This window comes from Eptesicus fuscus, chromosome 20, assembly GCF_027574615.1.
Source record: "Eptesicus fuscus isolate TK198812 chromosome 20, DD_ASM_mEF_20220401, whole genome shotgun sequence".
In the NCBI taxonomy this organism is placed as follows: Eukaryota; Metazoa; Chordata; class Mammalia; order Chiroptera; family Vespertilionidae; genus Eptesicus; species Eptesicus fuscus.
In genome coordinates, this window is record NC_072492.1 from 31,055,446 (window position 1) to 31,067,418 (window position 11,973).

At 53.1% G+C, this 11,973-nt stretch overlaps 1 non-coding gene across 1 annotated transcript; it reads right to left on the minus strand.

Moving 5' to 3' along the window:
* Positions 1-7,094: 7,094 nt before the first annotated feature.
* On the minus strand, positions 7,095-7,309 carry LOC114234443 (small nucleolar RNA U3). Its single transcript, XR_003620644.2, has one exon. It is a non-coding gene; the product is annotated as a small nucleolar RNA U3 (small nucleolar RNA).
* Between the last annotated feature and the right edge of the window lie 4,664 nt (positions 7,310-11,973).

An 11,973-nucleotide genomic window follows, 5' to 3' on the forward strand; every position in this document is an offset into this window, starting at 1 on the left:
CTGCGTTTCCATGTGGTTCTCTGATGGGTTCCGGACCCAGAACAAAAATTCTCTGCTCTAGACCATGCTGGGGGCAGGATAAGGCGGGCAGCACGTGATACCAGCGGAATCATTGGGAGGACGGGGAATGTGGGCCATTCCCAACTTTAGAGTGAGTTAGACGCCCAAAGGAAAATGGAAAATGGAACCTCAGAACGCATCTGCCTGTATGAGGTCTGCCCCTGTGGTGGTCACACTGCCTGACAAGGAGTGAGAACCTTCTATGGATAGACGCATTCAAAGCCCCCATTTGGCACCTGAGGTGGGACTGGCACGGTGTGGAGTGCAGGGGACATGATGAAGATTAGACACAGTTCTTCTCTGTATGTGGAACTCCTAGTCTAGGGGATTAGGTGCCCAGAGAGATCCCAATACAATATGATCTGTGCTATAAAGGAAGGTAAAGGGGAGGTCTGGGAGAGAGAAACAATTGGCTCAGTCCAGGAGGGTGTGTGTATTGATGGGCCTTTTGGTCAAAAGGACTGGGGTGTGAGCCCAGGCTATGAGACCCCTGAGTACCTCAGTTTCCTTTTGGGTGCAATATAATGTAACTATTCATAGAGTTGGTAGGAGAGTCAGACAAAACCCCGTTCACACAGCACATTGTGGATTGGATATGAAAGTGGGAGTTGGCTTCCGGGAAGATCTAGGACCTGCATGAGTAGAGGCACGGCTCAAGAGGGTACTTTGTGCCGACTCAGCAATGCTTCTGCGCTATGACTTGGAGAGACTCGCTTTTAATGGTCCAGCAGCGGGTGGATTCAATGACTCAGCAGTTCTTTATTTGATAATGCAGCAATTTCAACCTTTGTGTGTACTGATGAGGGGGCTGGGGTAGGTAGATGGGGCAATGTGTTATCAGGCTGTGGTACACCTGTCCTTTTTCCGGGAAAGGTGATGCACAGGCTTCTGGATTTACAGTGAGAGAGAGGGAGGCCTCTAAATCATCTTACAGACCCTGAAGCCACCACTGGAGGCGTCTCAGGCTGGAATGTATTACGGAGGTGGGAGCACCTCCTGTGACGTGCCATAAATTGTGGGACGGTGGCCACTCTAGAGGCACTGGAAGTGCTCGAGGGGAGGAAGGAAGGAAGAGAGTGGTGTGACAGGCTCGTATGTGGGAAGGGAGTGCCCAGGCAAGGGAGAAAAGGGCAGCCTGCCGTGCAGTTTCAAAGGTATCAGGGGGCTGAGGGAAATGCCTGGCTGGGAGAACTGCTCACCTATTCATGCTTTTGCAGAAAGTGCTGCTGGAAGTGAGGGATGCTGGGGGCTGGAGGGAGGAGGGCCTGGAGGTTGAAGTACCTTTCTAGGTCCTGGGCCTCACCAGGGAGTGAGGCAGTCTTGCTTCAACTCAGCCTTCTGTGCGGTGCTTCCGGTTGCTCTGTGGCAGAGGAATGACTAGGATGGTTCTGCAGATGTGATGTTCCAGGTAAGGTTGGTCTGAGTTCATTCATTCACCTATCCACCTACCATCTATCTACCCACCCACCCACCTGTTCACCCACCCATCCATTCATCCTTCTACCCACCCACCCTCCCATCATTTATCCACCCACCCACCCATCTGTTCATTGAACAGATACTTTGTGAGTCTCCTGTGTACCAGACACTGTACCAGACACCGAGGAAACAGCGGTAAGGAAGACCTGGCTCTCCAGGCCAGCAGATCCTGGGCCTTCCTGCTCCCTCCGATCCCTGCTGGGAAAGGAGACTGGCATTCCTGTTGCAACTGGAAAGAGCCAGATAGTAATATTTTAGGCTTGAGAGCCCTGTCGTCTCAACTACTGCTCAACTCTGCCAGCGTAGCCTGAAAGTAGTCCCAGACATGTGTAAATAATGTCCGTGGCTGGGTTCTAATAAAACTATATTTACAAAAGGAAAAACTATATTTACAAAAGCAAGCCAGCTGGGGGAAGACTCCTGGAGAAGCACAGAGCTGGGAAGGGCCTCGGATTCCAGTGGTTTTCAGCCATGGCTGCACATGCTAAAATCACTGGAGAAGTTTTTCAACAACACCCATGTCTAGGCTCCACCCCAGACCAATTTCATCAGACTTTCTGGGGGCGGGGCCTAAGCATTGGGTAGTTATTCAAGTTCCCCAGGTGGTTCCAATGAGCAATCTGGATTGAGAACCACTGGCCCAATCCATCTGCATCGTTTTATATACCAGGGGACTGGAGCCCAGGGCTGTAAACAAGTTGTCCAAGTTCACACAGCCAGAGTGCGGGACTCATCCAAGGTGGCAAAGTGGCATTGGATCTGATTGTTTAACTCTAGCCAGCCCTCTATCCATGACCCAAGCTTCCGCTCGAAGCTGGAAAGAAGGCGCCTGCTGTCTGTCATCTTTGTCCTAATGCTCTTTCCTTCTGACAGGTGATTTTCCCTCCTCCTTCCTCCCACCCCTCATTAAGATTTAGGTGGCCTGCTCTATGAGCTGAGCTGAAGACGTGCTGTTGAGGGCACCCTCAGGGGCTCTCTGGAAGGGCAGATTTTGGGGCTTACCCATTTGGGAGACAGCATAGAGGGCAGCTGTCAATGAAGGCTTTAGAGAGCATCAGAGCGCCATTTAGTAGCTGGGTGACTTGGAGCGAATTACCCTATCTGAGACTCAGTTTCTTCATTTCTAAGAATAGGGACAATAATGCCTGTCTCGTGCGAGTGTTGTAAGAATTAGAAGAGATTATGCATGTGAAAAGTTTAGCATTATTCCTGGCGCAGAATTAGTGCTATTAAGCAGAAGCTATTACAGTATTTTTATTGCATTCTGATATTAGATCCACTTCTGTGTCTCCCACAGTGTTCTGCGTGGTAGGCTTAGCAAAGGGAGAGGCAGGAACCCAGCTGGAAGATAGAGGGCATTCTAGGCACAGGGAATGGTGGAGGAAAGGCCCTGTGGTGGGAATGACTGAGCTGTGATGAGGACTCGCTCAAATGTCACCACATCTGCCCATCTCCAGACTTTGCCTCCCAGAACCTCCCCCACCCCAGCTCCTGGGGTAGTTTCCAATGCATCCTGTTGGTTTGGGGAAAACAGCCTTAGTCTGAGGGCAGGCATGCCGTCTAGGTTGGCAGCCTCCAAGGTGCCTAGGACCCTGGCTGGCACACAATAGGTACAGCCAGTCAGGCTGGAAAGAAAGTGACTTCTAATAAACACTGAAGTAAGAGAGACAGGGCAGGGGTGGGGGCGGGCAGCATGGCAGGAAGGCTAAGCTGGGGCTTGTGAATAAGGGCCTCCTAGGGGTTCCCGGGGACCCTGCCCTGCTCTGCCCGTAGGCCAGCTGCTCTGGGAGGAGAGGTGTCTCAGTGTGGCTGGGAGGGGAGTGCTTCCCTGCCCATCACTGTCACCCTCCCACGTGATCTTCCATGCCATCCTCTCCCCTACTGTCAACCCTGGGCCTAAGGTGTCTGAGCGTGTGGCAGCCACTCTGCCTGACAGATGCTGGGCAGCCTGCCCGCGGCCCAGGGAGGGGGTGAGGAGGAGGGGACAGGCTAGGGAGAGGCAAGGGCTTCTCGGTGTCCTTGCACGTTGGTCTCAGCAATGGGAGAGCCAGTGGGTCAAGAAAGAGGCTGGGTGCAGTCGAGTTGGGGTCCACCCATCTAGGCCACAGAATCAGCATTCAGGACCCGGATGCCAGCCTTTGTGTCTGTAATAACAAAGCGTCATGGTGCTGACAAAGTGCCTTCCTGGGGCGAATCCAGTTAGGCTTCTCAAGCCATGCTCTTGGCCTCTCTACCTACTTCCTCGAGGCTCAGACATCTTTTCCTGGGTGGGCCTCCTGGGGAAAAGGTGCTGGCTTCCAGCTGGTGCCCATGTGCCCTAATCTACCCTGCTTGACCTTCCCCAGCAAGGTAAAGGGGCAGGGGGCCCCTGTCTCCTGGCTCATCCTCGGATTGGGGTGTCGTGGGGGTGGCACAGGGAGCACACTGTGTGGCTTTCCTGCAGGGCTGCAACCCAGCCTGGGGGTCCCACTCATTCTCCAGCTTTGAGGCTTGCCCTCCCCCGAGGCCTGTTTCCCAGGCTAGTCTGCTCCACCCTCAGGCCCCCTTGGGGTGGAGAGGCTGTGGGATCCATCTGGATATAGAGAGTGTGGGACTGATGTGCTGTTTTTAGTGCCGTGGGAGAAATCACAACAAGGGGTTGTAATCTCTCTGCAATTTGTCTCCTCGATGAGGCATCTGTTGGCGTGCTGTGAGGGGATTCTCATCTGAGCAGACAGGGCCTGTATCTGGAGCCAGCCTCGTGGTGTGACAGGTCTCAGGGCCTCTTCCACCTCCCAGAGGCACTTGACTTTGATCTGAATCAGGACAGCCATTAGGGGCCTGTCCTCCTTCCCCCCCTCCCTCTCTGGCTGACTCATATGCGTCCTCCAGCCCCGTCCACCGTGAGTGGCACCTCTTGGTTCATCCTCTGTCTGAGCTGGGTGGTCTCCTCTTTGCCACCCCTGACTCTCAGAACATCTGGTCAGCTCAGTCACTGCTCCAACCCTGTGCTAGGCCCTGTGGTATGTCCTGGAGATCTAGATGGCACCCCCTGCCCTTGGGAAGCATGGCAGAGACCAAACATGGGATGCTTGTGCTAATGGCAGAATGCACAGGGGGCCTCAGAGCTCATGGGGAAACCCTCACCTCCTGGGGGCAGGCAGCTGAAGATGAGAAGACACTAACTAGTCAGGCAGCTGCTGGAGGGCTGGTGGGAGGAGAGGCAGGTAGGAGTGTGGTGGTTTGAGGAGAGGGTCTGAACGTGATCTGGGTTCCGCTGACCTTGGCCTGGGCCAGCGGTCGGCAAACTGCGGCGCGCGAGCCACATGCGGCTCACGAGCCACAGTTTGCCACTTTGTTGACTAATGAGTTTGCCGATCACTGTCATATACTACCCTTTACCTCTTTGCACACAATATGCCACAACTGCCTAATCCTCACAGCTTCCAACTACACAGTAACATTTAGTCTAGTCCAGTGGTCGGCAAACTCATTAGTCAACTGAGCGGCAAACCGCCGACCACTGGCCTGGGCAGTAGCTCTGTAAGAGCAATCTGAGTGCCCTTGCCCCCAGGCAGAGCTCCCCCTCCGGTTACCTTGCACTGTCATCTTATTTGCTGTATTGTAACTACTGGTGGAGGGATGTGCTAGACAGTGGGGGAAACTGATTGGATCTGCCCCTAAAGCCTTCCCAACCCCTTCTTCATTGATCAGACGTTGCTCTCCTGGCCACCGGAGCGCATGTCCTTGTGCCTCCCCTCTCGTCCCTTTGGCCCACTTCAGACTCAGCCGCAGCTGTGCTGAACAGTTACCTCCGTCTCCGGCGGCTGCCACCAGGCCTTGAAGCCTGGGAAGCAGGCTCAGCCCCTGCGCGGGGCAGCCTGGAAGGGTAGGGAAGGGAAGGGGCAATGCTCAACCACTTCAGCCTCCTGTCCTTGAGGGGTCAATCGTGCGGCATGGTCCACATGGTCTGTCAGATTGCCACCTGTATCTCTTCTTTGGTGCATTTTTTTGTCCATTTAAAAAATTCATTGTCTGTTGGGTCAGCTGCTTTTTATTGCTTTGTTATTGAGTTCTGAGGACTCTTACATTCTGGATACCTGTCCTTTATCAGATGTATGCTTTGCAGGTATTTTCTATACGTCTGTGGCTTGTCTCTTCATTTTCATAATGGTATCTCTCGAAGAGCAGACGTTTTTATTTTGATATTGTTCGACTTATCACTTCTTTCTTTCATGCTTAGTTTTTTTCGTGCCTTGGACCTAGAATTTGAACCCAGACTTGTGGGCACCACAGTCCTTCCGCAGACTAGTGCCAGGCAGGTACCCCCAGAGTCACTCAGGGAATATGCTGAAAATACAGAGTCCTGGGTCCCCACCCTGGGGACTCTGCTGAAGTGGGCCCTGGGCAGAGCTGGGGATCTGTATATGTAAAACCTCCCCAGGTGACGAGGCCAGCCGTGGAAAGGGCTTTAATGCAGGGCCCCTGGCAGCCCTGAACCTTCAGAGCTGGTTATTTCCAGGCTTATTGCTGAGTCCTACAGAGTGCTGCTGCTGGTGGTGGCATTTCTTGGTCTATTACTTATTGTGTCCACTCTCCTCCTTCCTCCCCAGCTCCTTAGCACAGTATCCAGCATTCAGCAGATGATCCAGACATGCTTCCGAACTACTCTTTGCCGGCAGGGGGGAGAGGCAGCCCCACTCGGCAGCTGGCACTAAATGAAGCCAAGTAGAAACCCTGTAATTGCTGGCCTTGGTGTGAAGTGCTCCTGTTCAGCCCCTCCGAGCCGTGGGTGGCCACTTAAGCCAGTCTCCACAATCTCCAGCCCAGCCAGAGGGTTCCCCACCTGGAGAGATGGTTATTTTAAAGTAGCTCTAAGACCGGCTCATTGGCGTTGAGGAGGACACTCTGCAAGTGAACAGCTGGGCCAGCCTCCAAATTAAAGAAAACTGTGTTCATGGGCAGCAGGGGGTGGGAGTGGGGAAATGGAAGTGTTTTGCTTTAAGAAAAACAAGCATCTAGACGTTTTAGCAACTTCTTCTGGCATGTCAGATCGTGACCTGCTTTCCCTGGGCAGATGGAGTTCTTAGGGGGCAGAAATGATGTTCTCCCTCAAACTGTGGGCACCCAAAGGGGGGAGCGAGGAAGAGAGCTAAGATCTCTTGAGCCCCTACTCTGAGACAGGGTTTTATATTTTATTTGATCCTTCCAATAACCTATAAGGTCTATATTGTTATTTACATTTTACAGATGGAAAAACTGAGGCTCAGAGGGGTTACCTAACAGCCGGGAAGTGCTGAAGCCAGGATTTAAAATGTAACTAAAGCTGAGCTACTATAATAAAGAAGTCTCAACATACAGTGGCTTAAAGAATGCTGATGTTACCCGACTGGCATGGCTCAGTGGTTGAGCATCAGCCTATGTATGAACCAGGAGGTCGCAGTTCAATTTCCTGTTAGGGCATATGCCCAGGTTGCCAGTTCTATCCCCAGTAGGGGGCATGCAGGAGGCAGCCGATCAATGATTCTCTCTTATCATTGATGTTTCTTTTTTTTTCCCCCATTGAGTAGGTTTAAGCCACTCAGACTGCATTCTCTCCATCTTACTCTTCCATTAGGAAGGGAAGAGCGATCATCAATGGCTAATGGCAGTTGCAGAAGCAACACCAAGAGCCAGCTTCACGCTCAGGAGAGAATGCTGTGCCTCCTCCTCGTGGTTTCGGGTGCTCTACACGTTCACAGAAACTTCTCTAGAAACGAACTATAGAAATGATCCCTGAAAGTATAGTCTTTATCATTGATGTTTCTATCTCTCTCCCTTCCTCTCTGAAACACACACACACACACACACACACACACACACACACACGTATAAAAGAAAGAATGTTGATGTTTATTTCATTCTCATATAACAGCCCCAGGCCAGTAGGAAAGCTCTGCTCCCGGGAGTTAGTCAGGGGCCCAGGGGCCTACCCTCTGTGTCCTCACAGGTCCCTTCAGTGAAGTCCAGTTCCTTCCTTCCCCATGCTGTAGGGTTGGAAAACTTTTTCTGTAAAGAGCCAGATAGGGAGCATTTTAGAGTATGCCAGGCATGTGTCTCTGTCCTCCCTGTGCAACTCTGTTGTATCAGAAAACAGCCATAGACAATATGCCAATGAATGGGTGTGGCTCTGTTTCAATAAAACTTTATTTACAAATAGAGGCCAGAGACTGGATTTGGCCCAAGGGTCATGGTTTGCCCCACAGCCTGGCTTGGGTTCTCCTCTCGTCTCTCCTCCATCTGTTCACCCGGCGTATTCTAAGCTTGCGTGTGTGTGGCTGAGTCACAGGGAGTAGGAGAACCCATCCTCTGGAGTGAGAAGGCAGGCTTTATTTCCGTTCCGAGCCATCTTGGGATGGCGTTGGGAAAGTTGCTAAACCCAGCTGACACGTTTTTCCCTGCCAAAGCTGCGGAGTGGGTGGGCAGCCCCAGGGGGCCCCATGACATCAACTTCTTAGATGAATCTCAGCACCCAAGGGAAAGACGGGCATGCCTGCTTTATCTGCCTGAACAACAATCTCTTCCCCCCAAGGAGTTTACTGGTTCCAGCTGCTGAAGGAACCCCAAAAAGCCATGCACTCCAAGTCTTCTTCTCTTGTGACTCAAGGCCTCTAGGTTCCTCCCTGGGCCATGTACTGCACTGTCCCCTTCAACAGCCCCTTCTGTAGACAACCCCTCCCCCCCCGCCCTGTACCATCTCCCACACTAGAAAGAGAGGCAGATGGAAGAGGGGTGTTTGCACAGCTTGAGGGGCAGGGTGTGGGGACAGGCAAATAGGGCAGGCCCCAGGATGGACAGATGGGCAAGACATCCAGCTTTCCCCTTTCCTGAATGGCCATGGGAGGAATAAGGTCGCCGCCCCATGCCTCTCGCAGAGATGCTGAGAGTGTGAATGAGAACAGCTTGCGAGGGGCTCTGATGGGCACTGGTGAAGAGACCTTTTGTCACCTTCTGGACCTGGCATTGAACCAGAGGACAAGTCACGTGACCCAAGTTGCTCTGCTCTTTTAGCCTTCTGGCTTACATCCCAAACGCCCCTGCACTCTGCAGGCACTCTTTAATCTGGGGAGGGGACATGGATTTGTCTGGAAGGGGTTCTCGAATGTACTGTGTATGTCAAATCACGCGGGTATGTGTGCACGTACATTGCTTTTCCCTGGAGTGTCTGCAGCTTCTCAAAGGGGTCTGGGACCCATAAAAGGGAATACAGGTTATACAGACTGGGCTCACAAGGATGCTTACTTACTCCCAGAAAAATCTGGTTCCCAAATTCAAAGGCTTTGAGGATGCACCCTGAAGAGGTGCTCCCCTCTTCACTTTGAAACCCTAACACTGAATCTGCTTCGGGAGGTTTGCGATCAGACCTGCCCACAGGCGCATCCTCCCTCCTTTTCTTCCTCCCAGGCAGACCTCAGTTTCCTTGCACCTAAAAGTGGACCAGCCTCATGGACAGCCACACTCCAGGCTACAGGTGATGTTCCCAGTGACAGGGAAATCATTCGGCCCACGCAGATATCTGCTTTCAGCGGCCCCTTCCCAAAGGCTTTCAAAATTTTTAATTTAAATGCATGGGTTTCTGTCTTGCAAAGGAGTTTTTCTGTGAGTCTTACACTACGTGGAACTGAACTTGGATTCTTAACATAGAGTACAAACAGGGTTGTTCATGTGCTAATGGCCTTGATCGTGGCAAAAACTACTTCTGTCTTGGTCTTGTCTAAATGCCTCCTCAGCCCTGCTTTAACCTGAGTCTGAAAGCTGACCACAGCACACTCATGAAAGACAAGAGCGGCAAAGGAGGAGGTTCCCTCAGGATTTCCCTGTCCCAGTAGACCCTGACCTTATCTCTTTACAAGTCATAAGTTGCTGAAACTATCTCTGACAATCAGATGAATCAAAGTGGGATGATGATCTTACGCCATGCAAGAGGCAGTGTTGCCTAGTGGTTAAGAGCATGGACAATGACCCTGGTGGCATGGATATAAATCTGCCCCTTCTTGGTGTATGGCTGAAAGACCTCTCTGGACCTCACGTTTTTTAAAATGGGTTTGATTATAGTAACTACCTCATTGGATTCTCATGAAAATTAAGTGTTTTAATATATCTCCAGCACTAGTTAATGACCATTGTACGTTTTAAGGTGGATTCTAGACGCAGGGAGCTGAAGGGAATAATCGACTCCCGGATTATATTTTGCCTCTGAGACACAATCAGTGAAAACCTATTTCTGAGACTTTGTTTTCCTTCCCTCATGAGTGAATCTGGTCAAGTGGCTCAAGACCAATGAACACTTGATTGAAGCCAAAGATTTGCTGCCTTTAGCATCCTAACGATTTTCATGTTAGTTTCCATTGTGTTAAGTTTGTAAAAAATGTTCATTTATTACAAATAGCTGCACTTCTGTCTTCCTGTTTTTGCTCATTTTTTTTTTTTTTTTTTTTTGGTCTATGGGTATTTTATTTTATTTTATTTTATTTTTTTTTTTTTTAAATTTCTTTATTGATTAAGGTGTCACATATTTGTCCTCATCCCCCCATTCCCATCCCACCCCTCTCCCCACGCATGCCCCACTCCCCTGTTGAACTTAACCGTTGGATAGGCTTATATGCATGCATACAGGTCCTTTGGTTGAACTCTCCCCTTCCCCCCACCCTCCCCCTACCCTCCCCTATCCTCCCTCTGAGGCCCGATAGTCCGATCGATGCCTCCTTGCTTCTGGTTCTGTTCTTGTTCCTCAGTCTATGTTGTTCCTCATTTCCTCTAGATGAACGAGATCAAATGTCACTAGATATATACTAATAAGAACTGAATGTGAGACGAGCAATAATATTTATGCTGACAGGCAAATGAATCAATCTGTAGCGAGCTTCCCCCTGGACCAACAGTTCTTTTGAGACCCAATTTCGATGTCCAGTAGTTCCTTATGTGTACATGTCAGCACTGACCCCTCAGCTCTGGATGGTGGACAAATGGTGGTAATGGAGGTCTGACTCCCTCTGGTTTGGTCTCGGCCGATCCCAGGGGCACGGCGTCACCTGGACTAAGGGGCACGTGGCCTCACCCATACCCAAGGGGCGCGTGGTCTCACCCGGGCCTGGGACCCAGCCTCACCCGGATGGATCCAGGGGCGCACGGCCTCACCCGGACCCAGGATCTGGCTTCACCCGTACCCAAGGACGCTTGGCCTCTCCCAGACCCAGGGGCACGTGGCCTCACCCGGGCTTAGTTGCACAAGGCCTCACCTGGATCCAGGGACACATGGTCTCTCCCGGACCCAGGGACGCTTGGCCTCTCCCAGACCCAGGGCCACTTGGGCTCACCCGGGCCTAGGTGCACGAGGCCTCACCCGGATCCAGGGACACATGGTCTCACCCGGACCCAGGGACGCTTGGCCTCTCCCAGACCCAGGGCCACTTGGGCTCACCCGGGCCTAGGTGCACGAGGCCTCACCCGGATCCAGGGACACATGGTCTCACCCAGACCCAGGAACGTTTGGCCACTCCCAGACCCAGGGCCACTTGGGCTCACCCGGGCCTAGGGGCACGAGGCCTCACCCGGATCCAGGGACACATGGTCTCACCCGGACCCAGGGACGCTTGGCCTCTCCCAGACCCAGGGCCACTTGGGCTCACCCGGGCCTAGGTGCACGAGGCCTCACCCGGATCCAGGGACACATGGTCTCACCCAGACCCAGGAACGTTTGGCCACTCCCAGACCCAGGGCCACTTGGGCTCACCCGGGCCTAGGTGCACGAGGCCTCACCCAGATCCAGGGACGCATGGTCTCACCCGGACCCAGGGACGCTTGGCCTCTCCCAGACCCAGGGCCACTTGGGCTCACCCGGGCCTAGGTGCACGAGGCCTCACCCGGATCCAGGGACACATGGTCTCACCCGGACCCAGGGACGCTTGGCCTCTCCCAGACCCAGGGCCACTTGGGCTCACCCGGGCCTAGGTGCACGAGGCCTCACCCGGATCCAGGGACACATGGTCTCACCCAGACCCAGGAACGTTTGGCCACTCCCAGACCCAGGGCCACTTGGGCTCACCCGGGCCTAGGGGCACGAGGCCTCACCCGGATCCAGGGACACATGGTCTCACCCGGACCCAGGGACGCTTGGCCTCTCCCAGACCCAGGGCCACTTGGGCTCACCCGGGCCTAGGTGCACGAGGCCTCACCCGGATCCAGGGACACATGGTCTCACCCAGACCCAGGAACGTTTGGCCACTCCCAGACCCAGGGCCACTTGGGCTCACCCGGGCCTAGGTGCACGAGGCCTCACCCAGATCCAGGGACGCATGGTCTCACCCGGACCCAGGGACGCTTGGCCTCTCCCAGACCCAGGGCCACTTGGGCTCACCCGGGCCTAGGTGCGCGAGGCCTCACCCGGATCCAGGGACACATGGTCTCACCCGGACC